Raw genomic sequence first — 27,996 nt, 5'->3', positions numbered from 1 at the left:
TCCTGTGGCGGGCGGGGGGGGGGGGGGGGTAGTCACCAGCAAGAAAGCTGGAGCCGCCAGCCGTTTACAGATTGGGGGAATTTATGAGGTGGGTGGAAAAGCCCTAGGAAGGTCACTGGGTGGGATAATCCTCAATGGCCCTCTGACCCTCATGACTTAAGGGTGGGTCATTCTCTCTAGGCCAGGTGGGGAGTTTCTAGTAAATGGCTAAAGGTGGATATCTATTTTCCTTTAGGGTCAGATGGAGAGTTTTCAATAGGTTACCTTCAAGGGAGAGGGGGTCCAGTTCTAACATGGCTTCCTTTTGTTCACCCTAACACATGCCAGGTCCAAACTGTATCAGTGATAAAAAGCAGTCAGAATTCTAGCTAGTGTAATGGACCCTCTGATTCCTGTCCTAGGGCAAACTACTTCTACTGCTCTCAGCTTCAGGATGGCACTATTTGGGGCTAAAGGAAAAGGGTCAAATTTGGGAATTTGTGCCCTGAAATGTGCCTGTCTTTCTGTATTCCATGCCTTCATTCACTTGTACAACAAGTTTTTAGTTCACATGCTGCCTGTAAGGCACTGCATCATGCACTGAGAATAAGATGGTGAATAAGATATGAACTGGACTCAAGGAACTTACAATTTAGAGGGGATATTAGTAAATTGCCAAGTACATACAGAGCAATAGGGCTACAAGTGGGAAAATATGGGAATTGTGAAAATGACACCAGGATTGATTAAGAGTCTCTCCCCAGAAGGCATGGCAGTAGATTCAAAGGCCTAGTTGCCTCCAAGCCAAGCATCACACTTGAGCTTGCAGGACACCAGTCCTGCATCCTGTTTTCTGCCATGATACAAATTGGGTTCCCAAAAGTCTCCCTTCATGCTTTCTGTTCCTGTATGACCAGCACCAGAATCCCTTAATTAGAGTTTGGACTTCTGATACTTCCTCTGTGCTCTTGCCTTTTATTCTCTGCCAGGGTTGCCCTCAAAGTATGTCTTCCTATAGTGACCAGACAGAACCTGGATCAAGTCAGCATTTCCTGAGTAGCTAGAATAGACATCATAAATTTCATGTTATTAATATACTTTAATATTAGTGTACTTGTACTCAAGGTATCATCTTACCGTAGACTAGTACATTAGTATACACTTTCTAGAAAAATGGAGATTAAAAATCCTTGAAGTGTCAAGTCATAGATTTTAGTTAGTTTGTCAAGCTGTCTTATTTCTTATATTGCAAATGATAATGGAGAGAACAGGTATTAGACATGACCCCTTTTTACAAAGCTGTGACATACCATTAATCACAGAGACAGTGTGTACCACAATCACATACATTTGCAATGTGTTTGCAGAAATTCTTTCTGCTAAACCTGAGGACTAAAGACAGCATCTGTGTTCTTGTCTTACAGTTCCACACAGAAGTTTATGGAGGTTCCTTCCATCTTTCTCCTATAAATTTCATCAAACCTCTGGTTCTGGGCAACAGTGAAGTAGTTTTTCCAATTACCCACTGTTCCTAGAAGATGAAAACCCCCACAGAAACATCATTTCCCTCCCTTCCCATCCCTTCCTTTTTCTTTCCTTTTTTTTTTTTGTCGTACTGGGGGTTGAACTCGGGGCCTTGTGCAGATATTCTATTTCACTTTATGCTCAGGCCAGCCTGGACCAGAACTGCAATCCTCCTGATCTCTACTGAATAGTTAGAATTATAGGTGTGAGCCATCTTACCAGGCCCAGGAACATCACTCTGTGATTGACAGGCCTGGAGGCACTAAGTAGTATGTGGAATATCTACACCCCCACTGACTTGTCAGTAGCCTTCCTTACCCAGCTCCCTTTCAACAGATCCAGCTCTCTTCTCTGAGAAGCAGCCTTAGAGGACTCTGTACAGGGGTGTACACTTCTAAGTAGGGAGCACAACTGACACAAGGGCGTTAATAACCTGCTATGACCTTGTCCCATCTTCAGTACATTCACACACTGTATACTCACAGAGTTAAAAACAAATGATCTGTGTGCATACAACCACATGGAAGAATTTTAAGATGATAACACTGACCAAAGACACTAGGCATAAGAAAATACCTACTGGGTGATCCCATGCATGTGATAACTAAGAACAAGCAAAACTGATCTGTGGTGAGAGATAAGAACAGTGATTGCCTGGGCAGGAAAAGATTGCCTAGAAGGGTGCACAAGAGGGAGTTTTCTGGGGTGCTAAAATGTTTGCTATATTGATTGGGGTTCTGGTTGTGTATGGCTACATATGTTTATTAACATTTGTTGAACTGTACACTTCAGATCTGTGCATTTTTTTAATGTATATTTATCTCAATAGAAAAAATTGGAAACAATTAGAATAATAAACTGTTTTTCACCAAGCAGTAATTAAAATAATTTTACATAGGAAAATACTATTTGTCCCATCAGTGCCTCTTCTGGGAAATTATAACATCATCAGCAGATAAGAACTTATGCACAAAATTTTCTTTGTAGCATTATATACACATAGACAAAAATTGAAAACAATAACAACTATAGTTTCTATAATTAAAGAAATACTTGGAAAAAAAAAAAGAAATACTTGGGTAAATCATGATGCATCCACACTTTGGTATAACATGGGCTCTGTAAAAACAGTCAGATGCATGGATCCACATGCCTTGCCCTGGAGGGGTGGCTCACATTCTGGTAAACAAAAGTGTATAATGTAACCCTCTTTTATGTTTTAGGGAGTAAGTTTCCATTGTGTTATATATATCTATATATGTATGTGTGCATGTTTATGTGTTTGTGTATCCTATGTTTGTATGAGCAAAGACAAAGAAACAGTGGTACAGAAAGGTAGGCATGTGTGGGCCCGAAGAAAGGCCAAGTCCTCACCATTGATTATTTGAAAAGAGGTAGAATTGTTTAATTTGTTTCAGGAAGGTGGGATGATGTTGTAGATTGGAAAGTGCAAAGAAATAAATCGTGCAAAAAAAAAAAAGGAAGAAAAGATATTACAAAGCAATATACAGCCCATAGTTCCACTGTTGTGAACATAAAGCACGTGTTTATGAAGCAGAAAGGGAGGACAGTCTATGCTGTTGGCAGTTACTTCTTTGGAGTAGAGTTTTGGTGGAGATTTTACTGGGTTTGAACGCAGGGCCTCACACTTGTTAGGCAGCCACTCTATCACTTGAGCCACTGTACCAGCCCTGTTTTGTCTTGCATTTTTTTTTTTTCCAAGATAAAGTCCTATGAACTATTTGTTCAGGCTGGCCTTGAACCACGGTCCTCCTGATCTCTGCCTCGTAAGCAGCTAGGATTACTGGTGTGAACCACCGGTGTCCAACTGGTGTAGATATATTTTAAACAGGGATTTGATTTAACTTTAACCGTTAATGTATTACTTTTTAAATAAAAATGTGAAGATTTTTTTCATTTCAGAAATATTAGTTGAGCCAATTAGAATTCCTCTTCTGGGAACTGGAACTAAGAGAAGAAGGTGGTTATCAGCAGTAGTTATTGTTGAGAATCTTGATATAGTGCAGGTTTGGGCCAAGATCAAGACCAAGTTAAGAGCAGGAACTGATGGCAGCAGAAGGTAGACAGTAGGAAAAAGTTACAACAGGAAGCTGGTCAATGGAGGAAGCCAGGGATAGATGTGGATATTTACTGGGGCTTGTAAGTGATTGAGCCTTAAAACAAAGAGCTGTAGTCTCCAGCTGTTGAGGCCCTAGATCCTTAGGTCCAAGGTTCCCAGTGAAGTCTGGACCAATAGTTTCTCTGTCTTTACTTCTCTACAATATCACATTTCCTTTGTTGTTTATAGTGCTCTCATCTACAACAGGATCAAGTCCCCAAACTTGTTAGAAATAGATATTATAAACAGTTGAGCTGTATTGTCTTAGAATTAATGAGACCAAACATTATCTTGACAAGCTGAATATTTGATAAAGAGGCCTCATGAACCTTTTTCCCATGAAGGGGGAAATGGACTGGTTCAGGGTAGGATTGGGAACTGTAGAACGGTTTGTCATGGATTTTCTTTCATTTTCTCAAAAGGTGTCTCCTAGACAATTTTATCCAGCACCATTTCATCCAAATTCTTTCCCATGAACTTAATCACCTTCAGAATTTCATGCTTTGGTGGGGATAACATTGGATTGGAATGGAAGAGAGTTTCAGGAAGACGTGATTCAATTCTTTTAGACCTCCTTCCCTCCAAGAAGTAAACCCTGCAATAGCCTCAGGTTTCTCTGCCTGAGTCTGACATGGTTTTTTACTCACCCTCTTTATGTCCTCATAGAAGAGAAAGAGAATCTGGTACCTGTCTCTCATCTCCCACCATCCTTTCACATGCCCCAACCAGGATCCCCAACCCACTGAAACAGACAGGAAAGAACAGTTTGCCTATATAGGGATTGCACAAAACCTGAGAGTTGGGGGTTTTATTGACCCCCAATAAAAGTGTGAAGTGAAGTGTGTTGGAGAGAGAAAAGGACAAATTCTGGGTTGGATATATCCTAAGGGTCCTGAGGTGTTAAATTTTGAGGGTCATATGGATTGGGATGACTTTGGAGTAATTTGCCTTAGCATACTATCTAAGTGACTTTGTTTTGATTATATGCAGTCACATACCTTCATATTGGGACAGGGATACCCTCTGGAATGAGGGCGGCTTGAAAGACAGATGATCGCCAGTCAAGGCTTTCAAATCAGGTGGGAGATGTTTGCTGAGGGTTGTGGGTCTCCACTATGAAAGCAGCCAATCTGTTGTACGTGGTCCCAGCCAGTTCATAACTGAGTGAAATATTAGGCAGTGGAGCCTGGATGGAAGGTCACTGCAGGCATGCCTTTGAAGGTATGCTCCTGTCCCTTCTCTCTGTTTTATGTCTGGCATGAGATTAGCAGCTCTGTTCCACCCCACTCCTAACCACCTGATGTTTTGCTTTACTGCAGGCTCCAAGCAATGGAGCTAGCCCACTATGGGCTGAAACTTCTGAAATCAAGAGCCAGAATAAATCCTTCCTCCTCTAAATTGTTTCTCTTAAGTATTTGTCACAGTGACAAAAAACTAACACATGAAACATTTTCTTTACCTTTTCCATTGATGTAGGTTTCAAAATACTCTTCCTAGGTACCAGGATCAGGGAGCTCTTGATTCATCCTTTGGAAATGGTAGTAGAAAACCATACAGTCTTTGGCATTTCAAGCTACATAAAGGAACTTTGGGATTAGAAGAGAGGTGGGTGAGGATGATATTAAAAGTGAATTTTCACAGAGCTCTCTAGGGTTAATCCTCCTGAGGGTAGCTGTAGCACTCACTCAGCTCACCTCTTCTGGTGATACCACTTGGCCTTCTGCTCACCAATTCTGCTCTGTTTCTAATCTCGTCTTATTAGTTTGTTAATCAGTTAGCTTGATTCCTGTTTTCCTCTTTGGTATCCAGAGCAAAATCTTTGCAACTATGGCCTGACTGAGAAACTGCCCCGTGAGTGTGAGTGAGACTTCTAGCAACCTTATTTTGGATTCCCTGAGAAGCAGGATAGCTTCATGGTTAAGAGTCTGGGTCATGGAACAAGAAAATAGCTGCTGTTTTTCTCCTGCCCTCCCCAACTCAGTTATTTCCATCTCTAGTCACTTCAGCTTTGCTCCAACAAAGCATTCCTTTATGTTTCACTTTGACCACAATTTCATGTCTCTCCTCTTTGCAACTTTTCATTTTAACCAAGTTTGACCTTTCATTTCATTGTGATGAAACAAGATAATTACTCAGTTTTCATTTACAGCATCAGTTCCAAAGTGGCTTTTTAAATAGCTATCCTGGATCTACCACCAACCATTTTAATGCTGTGCTGATCTTCACTTTACAACATTGCTTTTCTGTTAGGGATGATTTTTCCCACTAGGGGGTATTGGGTAATGTGTGGAGACTTTTGGCCTCCACACTAGAGATGGTGGTGCTCCTGGCATCTAATGAGTGGAAGGTCAGAGATGCTGTAGCATTCCACAATGCACAGATAAGCCCCCTGCTCACACCCACAAGAAAGAATTATCTGGCTTAAAATATCAGCTGTGCTATATAAATCATGTTTTTCATCTTTTTTATTCTTATACTTTGACATCTTGGGGCCTTGAGAATGCTAGTGGGTCTGCCCCTCCCAGGAGTAGCTCATTCTTAGAGACAGCAAAGATAAAAATGAACCAATCCAGAGCTCACAGCCCAATCACTTCCTTTTTTTTTTTCTGACTTAGACATTTATTTATTTATTTTATTTAACCATTTCCCAGTCATACTTCCTTTAACAGGCATACATAGAGTATTTCATCCTATGGTAGCAAATTACACATTTTTTTCCGCAGCCCACAGGACTTTTTCCAAAATAGAACACTTCAACAAATACAAAAAAATTGAAGTAATCCCCTATATCCTAACAGACCATAATGGAATAAAATTGCAAATCAATAGCAAGAAAACCACAAAAACCATTCAAACTCATGGAGACTGCATAATGCATTTTTTTTTTTTTTTTGGTGGTGATGGTACTGGGGCTTGATCTCAGGCCTATAGCTTGAGTCACTCCACTAGTCCTTTTTTGTAATGCGTTTTTTGACACAGGGTCTTGTGAATTATTTGCCCAAGCTGGCTTTGAACCATCATCCTTTTGAGCTCTGCCTCCTGAGTAGTTAGGATTACAGGTGTAGCCACCAGCACCCAGCAATTTTTTTTTTGGGAGGTTCTTTTTTTTTTTTTTAAATTTTATTCATATGTGCATACAATGATTGGGTTATTTCTCCTCCTGCGCCCTCCCTTACCCCCCCACCCCTTTAATTACCCCCCCAACCCCTCGCTACCAGGCAGAAACTATTTTGCCCTTATCTCTAACTTTGTTGAAGAGAGAGTATAAGCAATAATAGGAAGGACCAAGGGTTTTTGCTAGTTGACATAAGGATAGCTATACAGGGAGTTGACTCACATTGCTTTCCTGTACATGTGTGTTACCTTCTAAGTTAATTCTTCTTGAACTAATCTTTTCTCTAGTTCCTGGTCCCCTTCTCCTATTAGCCTCAGTCACTTTAAAGTATCTGCATTAGTTTCTCTGTGTTGAGGGCAACAAATGCTATCTAGTTTTTTGGGTGTCTTACCTATCCTCATACCTCCCTTGTGTGCTCTCGCTTTATCATGTGCTCAAAGTCCAATCTCCTTATTGTGTTTGCCCTTGATCTAATGTCCACATATGAGGGAGAACATAGGATTTTTGGTCTTTTGGGCCAGGCTAACCTCACTCTGAATAATGTTCTCCAGTTCCATCCATTTACCTGCGAATGATAACATTTCATTCTTCTTCATGGCTGCATAAAATTCCATTGTGTATAAATACTTCATTTTCTTTATCCATTTGTTGGTAGTGGGGCATCTTGGCTGTTTCCATAACTTGGCTATTGTGAATAGTGCTGCAATAAACATAGGTGTGCAGGTGCCTCTGGAGTAATGTGTGTCACATTCTTTTGGGTATAACCCCAAGAGTGGTATTGCTGGATCATATGGTAGATCAATGTTTAGCTTTTTAAGTAGCTTCCAAATTTTTTTCCAGAGTGGTTGTACTAGTTTACATTCTCACCAGCAGTGTAAGAGGGTTCCTTTTTCCCTGCATCCTCGCCAGCACCTGTTGTTAGTGGTGTTGCTAATGATGGCTATTCTAACAGGGGTGAGGTGGAATCTTAGTGTGGTTTTAATTTGCATTTCCTTTATTGCTAGAGATGGTGAGCATTTTTTCATGTGTTTTTTGGCCATTTGAATTTCTTCTTTTGAGAAAGTTCTGTTTAGTTCATTTGCCCATTTCTTTATTGGTTCATTAATTTTGGGAGAATTTAGTTTTTTGAGTTCTCTATATATTCTGGTTATCAGTCCTTTGTCTGATGTGTAGCTGGCAAATATTTTCTCCCACTTTGTTGGGTGTTCTCTTCAGTTTAGAGACCATTTCTTTTGTTGAGCAGATTTAGTTTATGAAGTTCCATTTATCTATGCTATCTCTTAGTTGCTGAGCTGCTGGGGTTCCATTGAGAAAGTTCTTGCCTATACCTATTAGTTCCAAAGTATTTCCTACTCTTTCCTGTACCGACTTTAGAGTTTGTGGTCTGATATTAAGATCCTTGATCCATTTTGAGTTAATATTTGTATAGGGTGATAAATATGGATCTAGTTTCAGTTTTTTGCAGACTGTTAACCAGTTTTCCCAGCAGTTTTTGTTGAAGAGGCTGTCTTTTCTCCATCGTATATTTTTAGTTCCTTTGTCAAAGATAAGTTGGTTATAGTTGTGTGGCTTCATATCCGGGTCCTCTATTCTGTTCCACTGGTCTTCATGTCCTTTTTTTGTGCCAGTACCATGCTGTTTTTATTGCTATTGCTTTGTAATATAATTTGAAGTCAGCATCCAGCACTTTTGATTGATCAGTGAATCATTGAAGAAACTAGGAAAGAAATTAAGAAATTCCTAGATTCAAATGAAAATGAGGACACAATTTACCAGAACCTGTGGGACACAACAGAGGCAGTCTTAGCAGGGAATTTATAGTCATAAGTTCCCATATCAGAAAATTAGATTTCAGATAAATAATCTGATGATACATATCAAGCTGTTAGAAAAACAAGAGCAAGGCAACCCCAAAATTAATAGATCGAAAGAGATTATAAAAATCAGTGTAGAAATCAATGAATTAGAGACAAAAAAACCAAAAACTCGATACAATAAATCAATGAAACAAAAAGTTGGTTCTTTGATAATATAAGCAAGATTGACAAACCTCTTGGCAAATTAACTAAAAGAAGACAGGAGAAGACCCGAATTAATAAAATCAGAGATGAAAAAGGGAATATTAGAACAGACACCAATGAAATTCAGATGGTCGTACAGGGATACTTTAAAAACCTATACTCCAGCAAACTGGAAAATGAGGAAGAGATAGATAAATTTCTTAACACATATGACTCACTAAAATTGGATCAAGAGGTTTGTTTAAAAACTTAAGCAGATTTATAAGAAGCAATGAGATTGAGAGTTATAAATAACTTCCGAATAAAGAAAAGCCCACATCACTGCTGAATAGTACTAGACCTTTAAAGAAGAACCAACATGAATGCTCCTCAACTTATTCCATAAAGTACAAAAGGAAGGAATACTACTAAACACGTTCTACGAAGCCAGTATTACCCTAACACCAAAGGTAAGTAAAAACTCATCAAAAAAAGAAAGTTAGCCAGGCACTAGTCGCTCATATCTGTAATCCTAGCTACTTAGGGGGCAGAGACCAGGAGGATCACAGTTCAAAGCCAGCCCAGGCAAATAGTTCATGAGACCCTATCTTGAAAGACCCTATCACAAAAAATTGGGCTGATGGAGTAGCACAAAATGAAGGCCCCAAATTCAAGCCCCAGTACTGCGAAGAAAAGAAAAAAAAAAGTTATAGGCCAAAATCCCTGATGAACATAGATGGAAAACTTCTCAGTAAAATTCTTGCTAACAGAATCCAACAACACATTATAAAGATCATATTCTATAAATGAGTATCATTCCAGGGTTGCAAGGATGGTACAACATATGCAAATCAATATACGTAATACAACACATAAACAGAATCAAAGGCAAAAATCACATCATATCAGTAGATGCAGAAAAAGCCTTTGACAAAATTTAAGTATCCTTTCATGATAAAAGCTCTGAAGAAACTAGGAATGGAAGGCATATTCCTCAACATCATAAAGGCTATATATGACATACCGATAGCCAATATCATACTAAATGGGGAAAAGCTGAAACCATTTCCTCTAAAATCGGGAAAGAGGCAGGGGTGTTCATTTTCCCTACTCTTTTTCAACACAGTGCTGGAATTCCTAGCCAGAGCAATAAGACAAAAGAAAGAAATACAAGGGGAAGGAAGAAGTCAGATTTGCAGATGCATTCTTAAACTTTTTAACCTCAGGTGGTCTTTCCCTTCATTGTTGCTTGACATTTTGAAAGTCTTTTCCTTGTTCATTCTGCAGCCACAAGACTCTCTTCTCAAACCTTCATCCCTTCGGCTTTCTAAATTCACCTTGATTCTCTATCCAGCTGTATCTTGTCTACATGTAGTCTATTCTTTACTTTTAATTTTCAATGACTATATATTTTCAGTTACAGAAATCCTATTAAAAGATCTGTTTCTAATAGTTATGTCCTTATTTTATTTTTGATTCAGTCTTTCATTTTTTACACAGATTTGACATTCTTCTCTTTTCACTGTATCTAATGAATTTGTTATTTGAATTTCTTGAGTTCTAATATTGTTTGTTCTTTCTTAAGACTCTCATAGTAGCATGTTCCTTTATGTATTTTGTAACATGGGATGGTGGCCTCAAGTGGGAATTCTGGGGGAGCCGGGGCTGAAGCTCTGTCCCTCCAGAGAGGATCTGTGTGTGTTTCCGCCAGGCATCCTGAGAACACTGCCATGGGGGCCATCTTATAGTGATTTGTCAGCTGTAGTTTCTTGGACAATGCAGGGAGTGCCAGTTTGAATCTCAAAACTTTGAGAGAATAGGCCTGTGGCTACACCTTCTCAGGGAACTGAGAACTAGCTCAGAGTCTGTTTGGGGTCTCCTTTGTCCCCTTCACCTTCCCATCAAGGATGTAGCCTTTTACCACCTCAGCTATTGCTCCCCACTCTTCTGGTTCCTTGTGCCCTAGACTCTGACCCTGTCCTTGTGCAGCCATCAAAACTCAAGTTACTGGATTACCCAGGTCATCCAATTTCCCCAGCACAGCTCCAGGCCCAATTTGATTCTCTTGAGTTTTACTCCCCTCATCATTTTTGGAACTTAGGGATTTTCCTTAATTTTGATCTCAGTTGTGCAATTACAAGAACATTGGTGCTATGTCTCAGTGTTGCATACAAAGTGGTTTCAGGATATCTGGTCTTCCATAATCCTGGAAATGGAAGTTCTCATCCCCTTAGCCAGCTTTATAAAAGGAAGTCCTTTGATTATGTGAGTCCCTGCAACTGCACTCCTGTCCTCCAGAAATGTATACTTCTTAGTCCTTTTTTTCCCCTTCATTCGTACCTCTGAGGAAACAGCAAGGCTGGCATTTCTCTCTGGGTCATTTGACTCTGTGCTCTGAAGGCTTCCCTTCCCTTGTACATTCAGCACCATGTTCCAGTGCCCTCTGTATGACAGGAAGTTACTAGGCAATGGGGTGCATGCTGAATAAAATCTCAGGATAAATAAAATGAGGAGCCCAGAGTTTGTAGTTAAGTACCTGCTCCAAAATGTGGCTCCATCTGGTCCACTATTTATCTTTAAACAATCTCTCTGCTCTAGCCATGAACCTTTCCATGGCTTGCTGCCTGTGAGCCCTCCCTGCTCCCTTTCATAGCCAGTCTCACTGAGGAGAAGGAATTCTCACCCCCTTCCCCCACCCCCCCACCCCAGCCCTGCCATTTATCTTGCTCTCTCCAAAAGCTCAGTCTGGCTTCTGCCTTCATTCTTGTTTAAAACTGGCTAAGTGAGCCCTCTGCTGAGTGTGGAACTTTGCATTTTCCCTTATTGCTGATAAGCTGCCAACACTCCAGAGGTGGTGGAGAGGTAAACATAAAGAGGGCATTCTGAGCTGGGGTTTGGAGACCTCACTCTTGGAGGGCTAACTCATTTAGGCCCCTAGGGGAGCTGCTGTTGTCCTACCTTGCAATTGTTTTCCCAGAAAGATGGTGACAGCAACTGAGTGGGAAGGTGAGTCCTAGTATCTGTGGAGCAAGCATTGCATTGGCTTTGTCCACACCTTTAAATAATTCAAGAGGAAACATCTGTGTGATACAAGCACTGATAAGGGAATTAAGCTCCAGGTTCTGTTTAGAATCTCCCACCACCTGCCTATCTTTCTTCTTGACTCTTGACTTTGTTTTGAGAATCCACAGTGAAATTATTGATACTGTTTTCCAGCTTGAGGGCTAGAAGGGAACTTCAAATTAATTTCAAAGATGAGGAGCTGGAAGTTGAGAACAAACAAGTGCTTCTTATTGAGGCACAACCAGGCAGGGCCAGAGAGCAGGACTCTCGCCGCACCCACATGTTTCATCTCTGAAAACATAGACATTTCCTAACACAGTTAAGATTTCTGCTCTCTCTTTAATACCATTATTGGGCACTTGCTCTGTGCAGTCATTGTTTTAATCTGAGGTTAGGGAAAAGAGAACACAGAGACCTCTCTAAGGATTTTCCAGTCTAGTGTAGGAATCAAGAGGTTTGTGCAAATAATGGAGGGAGCCAAGTGGAGTTACTGCTGAGAACTAAAATTGCTCCAAGGATTTGAAGTAAATTGATGCTGTTAGATGGCACACTTGAATTTGGGCCCTGACACCTAGCTGATAGGTAAGATCTTCCTGCATTCTCACGAGCCTGAGCACATGGAGGAGACACGTCTAAAAAGTGGAAATAACTGATAATAAAATAGCATTTTATTTTCAACATGCCACAGGAAGTTATGAAGTCACTTTCCACATGACCTTCTACCATGCTGGTGTGGTGTGAGGTCTGGTGGGTGACCAGGTCTTCTGTTCAAAGACAATAATCCAAGGACCCCTGAGCCAACTAAAGAGCCAGGCCCTCTCCTGTCAGTGACTGTTTTTCTAAGGATAGGGCAGTTCAAAAGGAACCTGTGGAGAAAATGCCTCTTTGCACCACGTTCATTCTGGATGCACCTGTAGCCATCTTTTGCCTTTTACAAAGTTTGATGCCAGGAATGTTACTCTGAGTGCAAATTCCCCTCCCTTGTTGTAAATTTGATTCTTGGCCAATCTTTTAGCATTGTGGGGTTGAATGTTCTCCCAGACCTAAGTAATAGGGAGTCTCTCTGCAGGTCCTAGGAGAGAGACTGAGGACCAATCCTTCAGCTGGGAGGGACAAGATCTGTAGGTGACACTCTTTTGACCAGTACCTTGAAGTCTGTGGCTCTTGTGCCTTCAAATCATGGCTACTTTTGAGCAATTCTGATTGAGAGACTCTTCTGCTTGGGAATTTTGGGTGGTCTTTAATACCCTTAGCTTTTCACCCTTGAGCTCCGAGCTTTGTATGTCTGTGTTATACATTATTATGATCATCTTGATTTTATTTATTTTATATGTTGGGAATCCCTAATAATTTTTAAAGAAGTTGTTTTAAAATACATATAACAATGTTTACCATCTTAATCTTTTTTTTGGTGCTGGGGATTGAACCCAGGGTCTTGAGCATGCTAAACACATGTTTTGTTACTGAGCTGCACCCTTAGCCCCATCTTAACCATTTTAAGTGTACAGTTGAGTTGCATTAAGTGTATTCTTGTTGTTTATCCATCACCACCATCCATCTCCAAACCTTTTTCTTCTTCCCATACTGAAACTCTGTGTTCATTAAACACTGACTACCCAAATACTTCTAGTCCTCAGCACCACCATTCTACTTCTGTCTCTATGCATTAGACTGCCTTACTTATTCGTATAAGTGGAATCATAATATTTATCCTTTCTGGCTTATTTTATTTAGTTTGTTATAGCATGTTCAGAATCTCCTTCCTTTTTAGGACTGAATAACATTCTAATGTGTGTATATATATATATATAATATATAATATTGTGTTTATTCATTCATCTGTTGATGGACACTCAGGTCACTTCTGTCTCTTGTCTCTTGTGGATAGTGTTGCTCTAAACATGGTCTCGTGGGAGCAATAAAGTTAGCTAGCATAAGGTTTTAGCCTTTAGGGGGCTTGTGGTCCAGCAGGAGAGAGAGGCAGACACTCAACAACAACAGTAACAGCTGATCATTCTGGGTATCCCCTCTAGCAGTGTTCTCTGGCCATGTGTCCCTCATTATGTAGTCTGCATTTGTCCCTTCATGTGACCATATTTATTGAGGGCCAGTGGAAGTACAAGGTCTTATAAGCGCCTGGGGCCCATAGTATTTTGAGGAAGCATGGTGACTAATTGCCCCGCTTGGCATGTGTACAGAGGCCAAGGCTGCTCTTTTTGAAATGAGGTTTTTGTGCCTCAGGCAGGTTTTGGGTCTTCTCAGGCACAGACAGATGGACACGATTATTTGTAATACATATATAAACATGGTAAAAATGTTTAAACATTGAATGGGTCATTCTGAAATGACTTATATGTAGTTCCCTCCCCAAAAGAACACACATTTTTCAAAGTCTTTCCAAATCTGTGCCTGCTGGGTCATAGACCCTATACCCTGGGGTGCAATGACTCTGTAGTAGAGTTGGATGGAAGTGGAAGGGAGCATGGGAGGTAGACTGTTAAGGTCATCCATCAAGCCTAGGGCCCACCCACTCAAGAGCCCTCTAAGGCTGGTTTTGAGCTTTGACTCACATACACAAATCTGTCAGAGTAGCTCCTCCTCTTAGAGGTCCTTGCCTCTCTAGCAGGGACTCTGTGCCTGCACAGCCAGTTTCTACTCAGCGTCTGTCTTCCTGCAGCTGGGAAGAACCCAAATCCTGAGACTGTTTGTTACTCTTTAGAAACAGTCACCTTGTTTCATAAAGAGCCACCAGGTGCCTCTGCGTGACATGCAAAGCAGGATAATCAGTCACCAATCTCTCGCAAAATTTTACAGCTGCTGGAGTTTGCCCTCAGGGAGGCTCTATGCAAGAACACCTCATTAGAAATCTTGCTTAGACCGCCATACTCCTCTCTTTGAGATAGGTCTAAACATGTAGCCTTTGCACCCTCTTTGTGTTCTATAGTTGCACTTGACTAGAGGGTGGGCTTAAGAAGAAATGAAGGCAGAATAGGACTCTTATACATATTTCTTAATTGGTGATTCACTTTGGTGGACGTGGGGAGTGAAAAGAGATGGAGAAACAGGAGAGATAGGAGGAAGACAGAGATAAGAGAGACAGATAGAAGGGAGACCACACAAGGGAGAGAGAGGTCCTTACCAGAGGGCTGAGGTGGCTGTGCCCACTCCATGAAAGGAAGGCAGTGTTGAATGATGGTTCACTGGCACTTCTCCATGTCCCCATTCTGTTCAATCATGTCCACAATTTCCTGAATCCATGTTGTACCTAAGGGTCAGAAGGGAAGGATGAGAAGCAAAAGTTTGTTAGATAATCTTCCCTGGAGTGTCCTGAGTAAACAAAGGGAATGGCGACTGGAAGCTTCACCATCCCCTCAGGTCAGGACAGATGTAGGAGTCTTTGGAGCTCTGCGTGGAGTAGAGCCACAGGGAAATCTTGCAGCTGTCCAAGAGCAGTGTGCGGCAGAGGACAGCAGATGTGGCCCCCAGCACTGCTATGTTGGTCCCTGGAAAACCCAGGGATACCAGGCATCTGAGCCTGGGACAGCAGGAGCAGGCTTCCCATCTGGCCATGGAGCCCAGGGAGCTCAGGGTGGGCTCAGCAAGGGGAGATCTGTGCTGTTGCCCTGCCCACAGTCACCTGATTTAGGGTAGGTACAGATGAGATCTGAAGCTTTGGCTTGGCCTCAAAGCTCTGGATCTGCCTTCAGTTGTCCACAGTTGCAAACAACAGGGTGATCCCTGCCACCTCTCTCAGGTGGGTCTCTGCTCAACTCTGGAGTTAGGGCCATAGTGTCTCAGGTGAAGTGTCCCTATGGTAAGAGAACAGACTGGTAAGATTCACATAATGTGAAATTGACTATTTTAATTATTTTTATGTGTACAAATCAGTGGTGTTAATTATATTTACATTGTTGTGTGCTCATTATTGCTTTTCATCTCCAGAATCTTTCCAACTTCCCAAATGTAAACTCTGTACCAATTAGCACTAACTCCCCATCCTGTCCCCTAGGCTGTTTAAACTACCATTCAACTTTTAGAATCTATGAACTCTAGATACTCTTACTTTTATATGAGTAAATCATACAATATTTGACCTTCTGTGCATAACTTGTTTTACTTTGCTTAATGTCTTCAAGGTTCATCCATGTTATAGGATTTCTTAATCTTCCCACCTCCCTTTTCTCACTTCTTCCTCCTCCTCTTTTACAGGGTCTCACTATGTAGCCAGGACTGGCCTTGAACTTGCAATCTCCTTGCATTAGCCTCCCAAGGCTTGCAATATAGGTGTGTATCACTATGCCCAGCTGTTTTCCTTCCTTTTTAAAGGTGAATAATATTCCATGCCCATATGTACTATATTTTGTTTATGCATTCATTCATCCATGTGTCCTTGGGTTGTCTCCAACTTTTGGTTATTGGTAATCATGATGCTGCTTTCTTCTTTGGAGAAATGTTTATTCAAATACTTCCCCTGTTTTTGCATCAGTTTTTTTAATTGAGACTTTTAAATGTGAAAAAGAGAAAGGGAGGAAGAATGGGCCATTATTGCTCAGGAATAATTGGCTGTTGTAATTCCAAAGAGATTTACTACTGCTGCTAATAATGAAATGGTAATAGTGACAAGCTGACATTTAGTGAACACTGTCATGTGCCAGACTGAGCATCTTCTGTAGGTTAACTCATTTTGACTTTTGCCTAATTTGAGTCACAGGATTTTAGAGCTGAAAGTCCTGAATGTAACACTGAATGATTGCTGGACATTGAAGAAGCTGCCCAGCCATTCCAAGGAATGGATGAGAGAACAGGGAGCCCAGCTCAGCCAGACCAGTTTTTTGTTCCTAGAGAGGGTAAACCACTTCACAATGAGACCTAGGTTTTCAAGAAATGAAAGACAAATTATTTCTGAAAAATTTCACATATAAGCAGCAGCTGTAATAGAATGTCAGAGTTTGGAGGATATTTGAGGCTATGGTGGAGCTGACTTCAGGAGAGGAGGCAGCACGCACATTTCATACAGGCCTCTGTGTCTGTTCTTTCACAAGCTTTCCCTGTAATCCACACCACAATTTTACCAGGAAGAAGTAATTATCACCCTTATGGATGTGACGAGGCTGAGAGTCACATGATCAATAAATTGTCCAGGATTTGTAGTTGGCATCTATCTACAAATTCCATGTTTTTTGCTTTATAAGTTGCCTCATTTTTGTGAGTATAAATGTGTGTATTGTATGAAAAGATGGAATAACCCAAATGTATAAAGAAAAATCAACCACACAGGAATTATTATTTTAATGTATTTCTGTGTTTTTCAAATGCATATTACGGTAGGCAGAGTAATGGTTCCTAAAGCTGTCATGTCCTAATTTCTAACTGTACAGTAAAGGGACTTTGCAGATGGAATTAAGGTTAAGAACCAACAGCAATGAGATGTTGATGATTGTCCAGGTGGACCTAAGGCAAGCATAAGATAGTTAGGAGTAGAGGAGGGAGAAGAAAAGCCAGTCAGCACTGGCAGAAGAGGCCAGAGAGATTCCAAGCATAAAAATGACTTACTTGCCACTGCTGGCTTGGAGATAAAGGAGAACAGGAACCAAGATGTGGCCTCTGGAAGTTGAGAAAGGGACCTCAGTCCTTCATCTGCACCACTTTAGCAGTGTGAATAAACTCATGTTGTTTTAAGTTGCTAAACTTGTGATAATTTGTTATGGCAGCCATACATATTATTAATACTATTCATACCTATATTACAAAAGCCTCATTAGACACTATGATGGACTGAACTGTGGGCTCCATATTCATTAGTTGAAGCTGTAATCCACAGCAACTCAGCATGTGACTGTATTTGGAGATGGGGCATAAAGAGGGGATCAAGTTAAAATAGGCCTTTAGGGTTGGCCATAACCCAATCATATTGGTGTGGTTATTAGAAGAGGAAACTAGATACACAGAGGATAAGGGATGCATATACACAGAGAAAAGACCACGTGAAGATGTAGTTGAAGACAGAGTCTGTAAGCCAAGGAGAGAGGCCTCAGGAGAAACCAAGCCTGCTGACAACTTGGTCTAAGATTGCCAGCCCAAAGAACCATGAGGAAAGAGGGTCTGTTGTTAAAGTTATCCAGTCTGTGGTACTTTGTTATTCTGGCCTGAGCTAATACAGAAACCTTGGTTGAAGCTCATAAACTGTTTATTTTGAAAATTGGCAAGTAAGGGGAAATAATTAATCCCTTTTCTTGGCTTTACTATATTACTTGTACTAATGCATAACCAAATAGTATAGGAAGAGACATTTCTTTCTATAAAATCATTCCAGCACATAAAAGAACAATGAATTATGGAGTCCTAATGGAATTGAAAAAATCTAGTCACTTAGCATTCATGGCTTCTAACATCATGAAAAGAAAGACATTGTATGCGTTTTGATGGAGAACACATTACCTATGAAGTGGTCCTGTCAAAAACATTGAGCTGGAATCTGGATCCAAATACCAAGTTAACAGGAAACAGAAAGAACAGGAGCACATTAAATTATACCGCTGCAAGGTATATAGCCTGTGGTAGTCTATAGGACAACAATGTAGTTCTTGAAAATAATTTGCAAGGGAATTAAAAAGAAAAAGATGGATGGGAGTTTATAGTTTGAAGAAAAATCCTAAAAGAGCATATTTAAAAACTCAGCCACAGGCCAATGTAAACTATTATGCTCAGGTATGTTCTAGGGGATTAAAATATAAAGAAAGTAAAGAGCGGGGAGTGTAGCTTAGTGGTAGAGTAGTTGCTTAGCATGCTCAAGGCCTTGGGTTCCAATGGGCTCCATCTCCAGCACTGGGGAAAGAAGAGGTAAGGACATGGCCATCCTAAATGTTAGGACAGTGGCTACTTCTAAAGAGAGTGAGGGGCAGGAACCACATCTGGAAGAAGTGAGCATGTGGGGTTCTTTTTAATTTGGTGAGTTTTTGCTATATCCTAGCCTAGGTATAGGCTACAAAGTGTTTGCCTTATGATCTCGTATTAAGGTGTGCATTTGCTTTGTGCTATATTTAGCAATAAAAGGTGAATTTAAAATATGAAATTTAGAGGATTTTGTGTGAATGTTTGGTACATTCACACATAGAGAAACGTGAGTTCTAAGACATCTGCCCTGTGTTACTGTTATGAATTACCAAAGACGAACTGCTTTATAAATAAAAGATGTTTATTTAACTCACAGTTTTGGAGGCTAGAAGTCCACAACATTATGCAGGCACTGGAAAGTCCTCCCTACCCCCACAGGCTATATCATACTACAATGGGAGTGTAAGTATGTCTTTTTTTCTGTATGGTCTCTCAACATCTCCTTATAAAGCCATTGGGGTTCAATCATTGGAGATCCACTCCAAGGACCCAATCCAAACACAACAGTGGGATTAAATTTCTACTCTTTTAATATCATTCACACAAGACTGTGGGGATCAAACTCCTGTCTCTGTGTGTGTGTGTGTGTGTGTGTGTGTGTGTGTGTGTGTGTGTGGTGGGGGAGCTGTCAAATCATATTCAAACCATATCCTGGGTCCAGCAGCACAAGGGAGCAAAGCGTATTCTTGTTAAATGGGTTTCTTACAGCTTTGAGCTGTAAGAGAGTGTGTGTGTAGAAATGGGCAAGGAGAAATCAGTAGGAAAGGGTTGTAAATGCAACAGCTTGAGACATCTAATATTACTTATTTGCAAGTTAGAAACATCTCTGTGGATACAGTGAGGATGGGTTGGGTGGCGTGCAATGGGAGAGTGTTGCAGTAACTCAGATGTGGGGTGGTAGCCATGTCTTTGGTTAGGGTTGTGGAAGTGGAGACCAGAGAAGACCCCTTGGTGGTAACATCTATAAACAGTGGGAGTTGGGGAGGTTAACATTTGTTAGGCTAGCTATAGAGATTTGGGGAATTGGTTAGGGTGGCACTAAAAGGGGAGGGGGGAAGTGGGTGAGTGAGTAGGGGAAGTGGTGTGGGGGCTGCTGGGTTTTGTGGCCCTTGTGTGTGTATTTCTGTTGTTGTAGGGTGTTTGTGTCAGGGATTGCAGGGTGTTGGGGTTGTGTAAGGATGTTATAGTAGGTTAGTCAGCAGGTGTTGAGTGTGTAGGAGGGAAGGGTAGTCTGGTAACTGGTTGGGGGAGAATGGGAGGGGAAGGTGAGGGCAGGGAGAGAGAGTGGATGAGAAGGGGCAGAAAGAATAGTTGGGAAGGAGAACAATGAATTTTATCATAGGAGAAGGAGGGAAAGTGAAGGGGGTGAGAATACGGATGAGAAAACAGTGATGGTAAAGTTGATAGTACAGAAAGAAAATAGGAATAAAAATAAAAAACCCACAATAATATAACAAAAAAAAAAACAAAAACAATTTTAAAAAACACCAGGTTCAAGAACAATAGAATTTCAGTCTTAGTTTAAGTTTTGGAGTTACTCCTCTAGCATCCAGTCCTGGTACTGGCATATAAGCAGAAGCTCTGACATCATCTCACCAGGTGGTTGGCTTGTGAGTAGTATTTTGTTCTTCTGTCTACCTGTTTAATTGAAATTGTGAGATGTAGTAGGTTTGCCAGATCATGCAGGGTGGTCGGAGTTATGGTTTTCCCCAGCTGATAGCTGTATTACCCTTCAGCCTCAGCTGTTTGGTCAGTTCCTCCCCCAGTGAGATAGGGCAGTTCAATCTTGAATGCTGCCCTCTGGTTCAGGAGATCAGTTCTGTGATCTACTACCTGCCCTGCTTTGGAGGTGGCTTATTGCTGTGTTTGTTTAGTTCTTTGCCCAACCCCCTTTCTCTAGTGCAGGTTCGGCATGCCACCCGCCCTCTCCGCTGTCTGTGCTAGATTACAGTTCACTGTTTTTCAGTTTTGGGGCAGTTCATCTCTCTGGCTCAGGAGATCATCTCTGTGATCGACTCCCTGCCCTGCTTTGGGGAGGGGTTTATCACATGCCTGCTGTCAGCCTTCTCTGCCTTTCCTGTGTTCATTTACTCAGAGTTGGGCATTAAGTTTAGCTCCTTGCTCTGCCCCCTTTCTCTGGTGCAGGTTCAGTGTTCCACCTGCCTCCTTCACTGTCCCTGTTTGATTACAGTTTGCTGATTATCTTCCAGTTTTGTTTGGGGGGTGGTCAGTCTGCCCAGGGGTTATGCTGGTTTATGTTCCTGGGAGTGGTTAGGGGATTCCTGCATGGTGCCTGGTGTTCATCTGTTTGTTATGTCAATTGATATGCAGGCAGATTTGGAGCTGGCAGTGGTGGAGAGAAATGGGAGCAAATTTTCTCAGTACAGTGTGGTTTGGGGAGGTTTTCCATGGGCTAGGGGTTCAGGATGTTGAAAATTTGATTCTGGTTGATGCTTTATTTTTGCTTAATGGAGGAAGGAGAAGAGAGCCAGAGAACAGTATCCAAAACTGAACTGCCCCGCAAAACTGAAAAATACACACAAGGGCCACAAAACCCAGCAGTCCACACACCACTTCTCCTACTCACCCTTCCCTCTTCCCACTTCCCCTTTTGATGCCACCCTAACCAATTCTCCAAATCTCTATAGCTAGCCTAACAAATGTTAACCTCCCCAACTTCCACTGTTTATAGATGTTACCACCAAGGGGTCTTCTATATAATATATAAACAACTGGTCAGGTTTTTTTTTCTTTTTTTTTAAGTACTCTCTCATGCTTTATTTTTTTTTTCATTTTTCTTTTATTATTCATATGTGCATACAAGGCTTGGTTCATTTCTCCCCCCTGCCCCCACCCCCTCCCTTACCACCCACTCCACCCCCTCCCGCTCCCCCCCCTCAATACCAGCAGAAACTATTTTGCCCTTATCTCTAATTTTGTTGTAGAGAGAGTATAAGCAATAATAGGAAGGAACAAGGGTTTTTGCTGGTTGAGATAAGGATAGCTATACAGGGCATTGACTCACATTGATTTCCTGTGCATGGGTGTTACCTTCTAGGTTAATTCTTTTTGATCTAACCTTTTCTGTAGTTCCTGGTCCCCTTCTCCTATTGGCCTCAGTTGCTTTAAGGTATCTGCTTTAGTTTCTCTGCATTAAGGGCAACAAATGCTAGCTAGTTTTTTAGGTGTCTTACCTATTCTCACCCCTCCCTTGTGTGCTCTCGCTTTTATCATGTGCTCATAGTCCAATCCCCTTGTTGTGTTTGCCCTTGATCTAATGTCCACATATGAGGGAGACCATACGATTTTTGGTCTTTTGGACCAGGCTAACCTCACTCAGAATGATGTTCTCCAGTTCCATCCATTTACCAGCGAATGATAACATTTCGTTCTTCTTCATGGCTTCATAGAATTCCATTGTGTATAGATACCACATTTTCTTAATCCATTCATCTGTGCTGGGGCATCTTGGCTGTTTCCATAACTTGGCTATTGTGAGTAGTGCCGCAATAAACATGGATGTGCAGGTGCCTCTGGAGTAACAGTCTTTTGGGTATATCCCCAAGAGTGGTATTGCTGGATCAAATGGTAGATCGATGTCCAGCTTTTTAAGTAGCCTCCAAATTTTTTTCCAGAGTGGTTGTACTAGTCTACATTCCCACCAACAGTGTAAGAGGGTTCGTTTTTCCCCGCATCCTCGCCAACACCTGTTGTTGGTGGTGTTGCTGATGATGGCTATTCTAACAGGGGTGAGGTGGAATCTTAGTGTGGTTTTAATTTGCATTTCCTTTATTGCTAGAGATGGTGAGCATTTTTTCATGTGTTTTCTGGCCATTTGAATTTCTTCTTTTGAGAAAGTTCTGTTTAGTTCACTTGCCCATTTCTTTATTGGTTCATTAGTTTTGGGAGAATTTAGTTTTTTACGTTCCCTGTATATTCTGGTTATCAGTCCTTTGTCTGATGTATAATTGGCAAATATTTTCTCCCACTCTGTGAGTTTTCTCTTCAGTTTAGAGACCATTTCTTTTGATGAACAGAAGCTTTTTAGTTTTATGAGGTCCCATTTATCTATGCTATCTCTTAGTTGCTGTGCTGCTGGGGTTTCATTGAGAAAGTTCTTACCTATACCTACTAACTCCAGAGTATTTCCTATTCTTTCTTGTATCAACTTAAGAGTTTGGGTTCTGATATTAAGATCCTTGATCCTTTTGAGTTAATCTTGGTATAGGGTGATATACATGGATCTAGTTTCAGTTTTTTGCAGACTGCTAACCAGTTTTCCCAGCAGTTTTTGTTGTAGAGGCTGCTATTTCTCCATCGTATATTTTTAGCTCCTTTGTCAAAGATAAGTTGCTCATAGTTGTGTGGCTTCATATCTGGATCCTCTGTTCTGTTCCACTGGTCTTCATGTCTGTTTTTGTGCCAGTACCATGCTGTTTTTATTGTTATTGCTTTGTAATATAGTTTGAAGTCAGGTATTGTGATTCCTCCTGCATTGTTCTTTTGACTGAGTATTGCCTTGGCTATTCGTGGCCTCTTGTGTTTCCATATAAATTTCACAGTAGATTTTTCAATCTCTTTAATGAATGTCATTGGAATTTTGATGGGAATTGCATTAAACATGTAGATTACTTTGGGGAGTATCGACATTTTTACTATGTTGATTCTACCAATCCATGAGCGTGGGAGATCTCTCCACTTTCTATAGTCTTCCTCAATCTCTTTCTTCAGAAGTGTATAATTTTCATTGTAGAGGTCTTTCACATCTTTTGTTAGGTTTACACCTAGGTATTTGATTTTGTTTGAGGCTATTGTAAATAGAATTGTTTTCATACATTCTTTTTCCGTTTGCTCATTGTTGGTGTATAGAAATGCTAATGATTTTTCTATGTTGATTTTATATCCTGCTACCTTGCTATAGCTATTGATGATGTCTAGAACCTTCTGAGTAGAGTTTTTTGGGTCTTTAAGTAATAGGATCATGTCGTCTGCAAATAGGGATATTTTGACAGTTTCTTTACCTATTTGTATTCCTTTTATTCCTTCTTCTTGCCTAATTGCTCTGGCTAGGAATTCCAGTACTATGTTGAATAGGAGTGGAGATAGTGGGCATCCTTGTCTGGTTCCTGATTTTAGAGGAAATGGTTTTAATTTTTCTCCGTTAAGTATAATGCTGGCTGTAGGTTTGTCATATATAGGTTTTATAATGTTGAGGAACTTTCCTTCTATTCCTAGTTTTCTTAGAGCTTTTATCATGAAATGATGTTGGATCTTATCAAAGGCTTTTTCTGCATCTATTGAGATATCAAGTGGTTTTTGTCTTTGCTTCTGTTAATGTGGTTTATTACGTTTATTGATTTTCATATGTTGAACCACCCCTGCATCCCTGGGATGAAGCCTACCTGGTCGTGGTGAATAATCTTTTTGATGTGTTGCTGAATTCGATTTGCCATTATTTTGTTGAGGATTTTTGCATCAATGTTCATTAAGGAGATTGGCCTATAGTTCTCCTTTTTGGAGGTGTCTTTGCCTGGTTTTGGGATAAGTGTAATACTGGCTTCATAAAATGTGTTTGGCAGTTTTCCTTCCCTTTCTATTTCGTGGAACAGTTTAAGGAGGGTTGGTATCAGTTCTTCTTTAAAGGTCCGATAGAATTCAGCAGAGAATCCATCAGGTCCTGGACTTTTCTTTTTGGGGAGACTCTTGATTGCTGCTTCAATTTCATTTTGTATTATAGGTCTATTCAGGTGATTAATTTCCTCTTGGTTCAGTTTTGGATGATCATATGTATCTAGAAATCTGTCCATTTCTTTTAGATTTTCAAATTTATTTGAATATAGGTTCTCAAAGTAGTCTCTGATGATTTCCTGGACTTCCATGGTGTTTGTTGTTATCTCCCCTTTTGCATTCCTAATTCTACTAATTTGGGTTTTTTCTCTCCTCATTTTAGTCAGGTTTGCCAGGGGTCTATCGATCTTGTTTATTTTGTTAAAGAACCAACTTTTTGTTTCATTAATTCTTTGTATGGTTTTTTTGGTTTCTATTTTGTTGATTTCAGCTCTTATTTTTATTATTTCTCTCCTTCTGTTTGTTTTGGGATTTGCTTGTTCTTGTTTTTCTAGGAGTTTGAGATGTATCATTAGGTCATTGATTTGGGATCTTTCAATCTTTTTAATATATGCACTCATGGCTATAAACTTTCCTGTCAAGACTGCCTTAGCTGTGTCCCATAGGTTCCAGTAGGTTGTGTTTTCATTTTCATTGACTTCCAGGAACATTTTAATTTCCTCTTTTATTGCATCGATGATCCATTCTTCATTAAGTAATGAGTTATTTAGTTTCCAGCTGTTTGCATGTGTTTTGTCTTTATTTTTGTTTTGAGTTCTACTTTTACTGCATTGTGGTCAGATAGTATGCACGGTATTATTTCTATTTTCTTATATTTGCTGAGGCTTGTTTTGTGCCCTAGGATATGATCTGTTTTGGAGAAGGTTCCATGGGCTGCTGAGAAGAATGTATATTGTGTAGAGGTTGTATGAAATGTTCTGTAGACATGTACTAGGTCCACTTGATCTATTGCATATTTTAGATCTTGGATTTCTTTATTGATTTTTTGTTTGGATGACCTATCTATTGATGATAATGGAGTGTTAAAGTCTCCCACAACCACTGTGTTGGCGTTTATATATGCTTTTAGGTCTTTCAGGGTATGTTTGATGAAATTGGGTGCGTTGACATTGGGGGCATACAGATTGATGATTATTATTTCCTTTTGGTCTATTTCCCCTTTTATTAGTATGGAATGTCCTTCTTTATCTCGTTTGATCAATGTAGGTTTGAAGTCTACTTTGTCAGTGATAAGTATTGCTACTCCTGCTTGTTTTCGGGGGCCATTGGCTTGGTAAATCTTCTTCCAGCCTTTCATCCTAAGCATATGCTTATTTCTGTTGGTGAGATGAGTCTCCTATAAGCAACAAATTGTTGGATCTTCTTTTTTGATCCATTTTGTCAAACGGTGTCTTTTGATGGGTGAATTAAGTCCATTAACATTAAGCATTAGTACTGATAGGTATGTGGTGATTCCTGCCATTTAGTTGTCTTAGTTGTTTGAAGGTTTGATTGTGTGTACCTAGCTTGATGTTACTCTCTACTGTCTTGCTTTTTCTTATCCTGTGGTTTGGTGCTGCCTGCCTTTTCATGGTTAAGTTGGGTGTCACTTTCTGTGTGCAGGATCCCTTGAAGAATCTTTTGTAATGGTGGCTTTGTGGTCACATATTGTTTTAGTTTCTGCTTATCATGGAAGACTTTTATTGTTCCATCTATTTTGAATGATAGCTTTTCTGGGTAGAATATCCTGGGGTTGAAGTTATTTTCATTCAGACCCGGAAGATCTCACCCCACGCTCTTCTTGCTTTTAATGTTTCTGTTGAGAAGTCTGCTGTGATTTTGATGGGTTTACCTTTGTATGTTACTTGTTTTTTCTCTCTTACAGCCTTCAATATTCTTTCCTTAGTTTCTGAACTTGTTGTTTTAATGATGATTTGTCATGGAGTAGTTCTATTTTGATCTGGTCTGTTTGGTGTCCTGGAGGCCTCTTGCATTTGTATGGGAATATCTTTCTCTGGATTTGGGAAATTTTCCGTTATTATTTTGTTGAATATATTACGCATTCCCTTCGCTTGCACCTCTTCTCCTTCTTCGATGCCCATGATTCTCAAGTTTGGTCTTTTGATGGAGTGAGTTCTTGCATTTTCTTTTCCCAGGTCTTGAGTTGTTTAATTAATAGTTCTTCGGTTTTTCCTGTAATTACCATTTCATCTTCAAGTTCTGAGATTCTGTCTTCTGTTTGTTCTATTCTGCTGGATTGGCCTTCCGTTTTGTTTTGCAGTTCTGTTTCGTTCTTTTTTCTGAGGTTTTCCATTTCCTGGCAGTTTTCTTCTTTATTGTTGTCTATTTTTGTCCTGAGTTCATTTATCCATTTATTCATTGTGTTCTCTGTTTCACTTTGGTGTTTATACAGTGCTTCTATGGTTTCCTTTATTTCTTCTTTTGCCTTTTCAAATTCTCTATTTTTATTGTCTTGGAATTTCTTGAGTGTCTCCTGTACATTTTGGTTGACCCTATCCAGTATCATCTCTATAAAATTCTCATTGAGTACTTGTAGTATGTCTTCTTTTAAATTATTCTTGTGGACTTCATTGGGTCCTTTGGCATAGTTTATCTTCCTTTTGTTGGAGTCTGGATCTGAGTTTCTGTTCTCTTCATTCCCCTCTGGTTCCTGTACTAATTTTTTGCTGTGGGGAAACTGGTTTCCCTGTTTTTTCTGTCTTCCCATCATTGTCCTTGGTGTTGTTACTGTCCCTGTACTGTGTGTAATTAAGTATTTTCTAGCTTGTAATAATAACAATGGTAATATTGAGAATGGAAGAGTGAGCTGAGATGGAAAGCAAGAAGTTAAAGAAAAGGGGAAAACAAATATACAGACAAGAGGGAGAAAGCAGAACAAGGTATCAGACAAGAGAGTTTCAAAGGTATAAACAGGGAGTGTTAGTGTACTAATCGACAGTAAGCTGAAAAGACAATAGAGAGACAGAGAGAGGATTGAAAATCAAAGATAAAAAAATAAAAAATAAGTGAATGAAAGTAATATCTATATATAAAAATGAATTAAAATAAAATGGAAAATAGAAAATTAAAAAAAAAAAAAACCCAAAAAACTTCCAAGTTTATATGCAATGCAGTTTCAGTCTTAATAATTTGGATGTCCGTCTCAAATCTCCAGTCCTGGAGTTGGTGCCTCAGATGTTGTTCTGGAGTTTTCTCATCAAAGTGGATGCATAAAGTAGAAAAAAACTACACACACACACACACACACACACACACACACAAAAGAAAAAAAAAAAAAAAGAAAAAAAGGCCCACCATGTGTCCCCAGTTCAAATGCAATACAGTTTCAGTAAGTTTTTCGGCTTGCAGGTGTAATTCAGTTGTTCTCTCATCAAAGGTAGGGAGAAAAAGAAAAAAAAGCGTCTGGAGGCAGTTCTGAGAGTGGTATCTGCAACTGTGGCTTGCCTGCCTGCTGCTCTCAGCCTGTAGCTGGTGGCGTTATTTATGCAGATCTCTGGGGTGAGCTAGCACTCACCTGGTCCCACAGGCTTTGTTTGCTCAGAGTTCTCCTGTGCAGCGGCCTCTGCCACAGGCTTTCCCCTTTCCAAGCACTGGGAAAGGTGACACGGCCCCCGCGTTGTCAGGCCTGCATGTTTATTTACAGTTCATGTGGGAGGTGGGTCTTCCCCCCTCTC

The 27,996-nt window shown here is 40.3% G+C and overlaps 1 long non-coding RNA gene across 4 annotated transcripts in view; it reads left to right on the top strand.

The window, feature by feature from the left end:
* LOC109678892 (uncharacterized) overlaps window positions 1-27,996 on the top strand; it is a 243,798-nt gene that overhangs the window by 26,874 nt on the left and 188,928 nt on the right. Inside the window, exon 3 of one of the 4 annotated variants that reach the window (XR_012439861.1) lies at window positions 16,010-16,084. The exons of the other annotated variants lie outside the window; for them this stretch is intronic. This is a non-coding gene — a long non-coding RNA (uncharacterized lncRNA). The remainder of the gene's footprint in view (window positions 1-16,009; window positions 16,085-27,996) is intronic. 4 annotated transcript variants of the gene reach the window in all.

Source organism: Castor canadensis, chromosome 12, assembly GCF_047511655.1.
Source record: "Castor canadensis chromosome 12, mCasCan1.hap1v2, whole genome shotgun sequence".
Taxonomy (NCBI): domain Eukaryota; kingdom Metazoa; phylum Chordata; class Mammalia; order Rodentia; family Castoridae; genus Castor; species Castor canadensis.
Note: the sequence above shows the minus strand (reverse complement) of the source record. Positions and strands in the feature narration are given on the sequence as shown.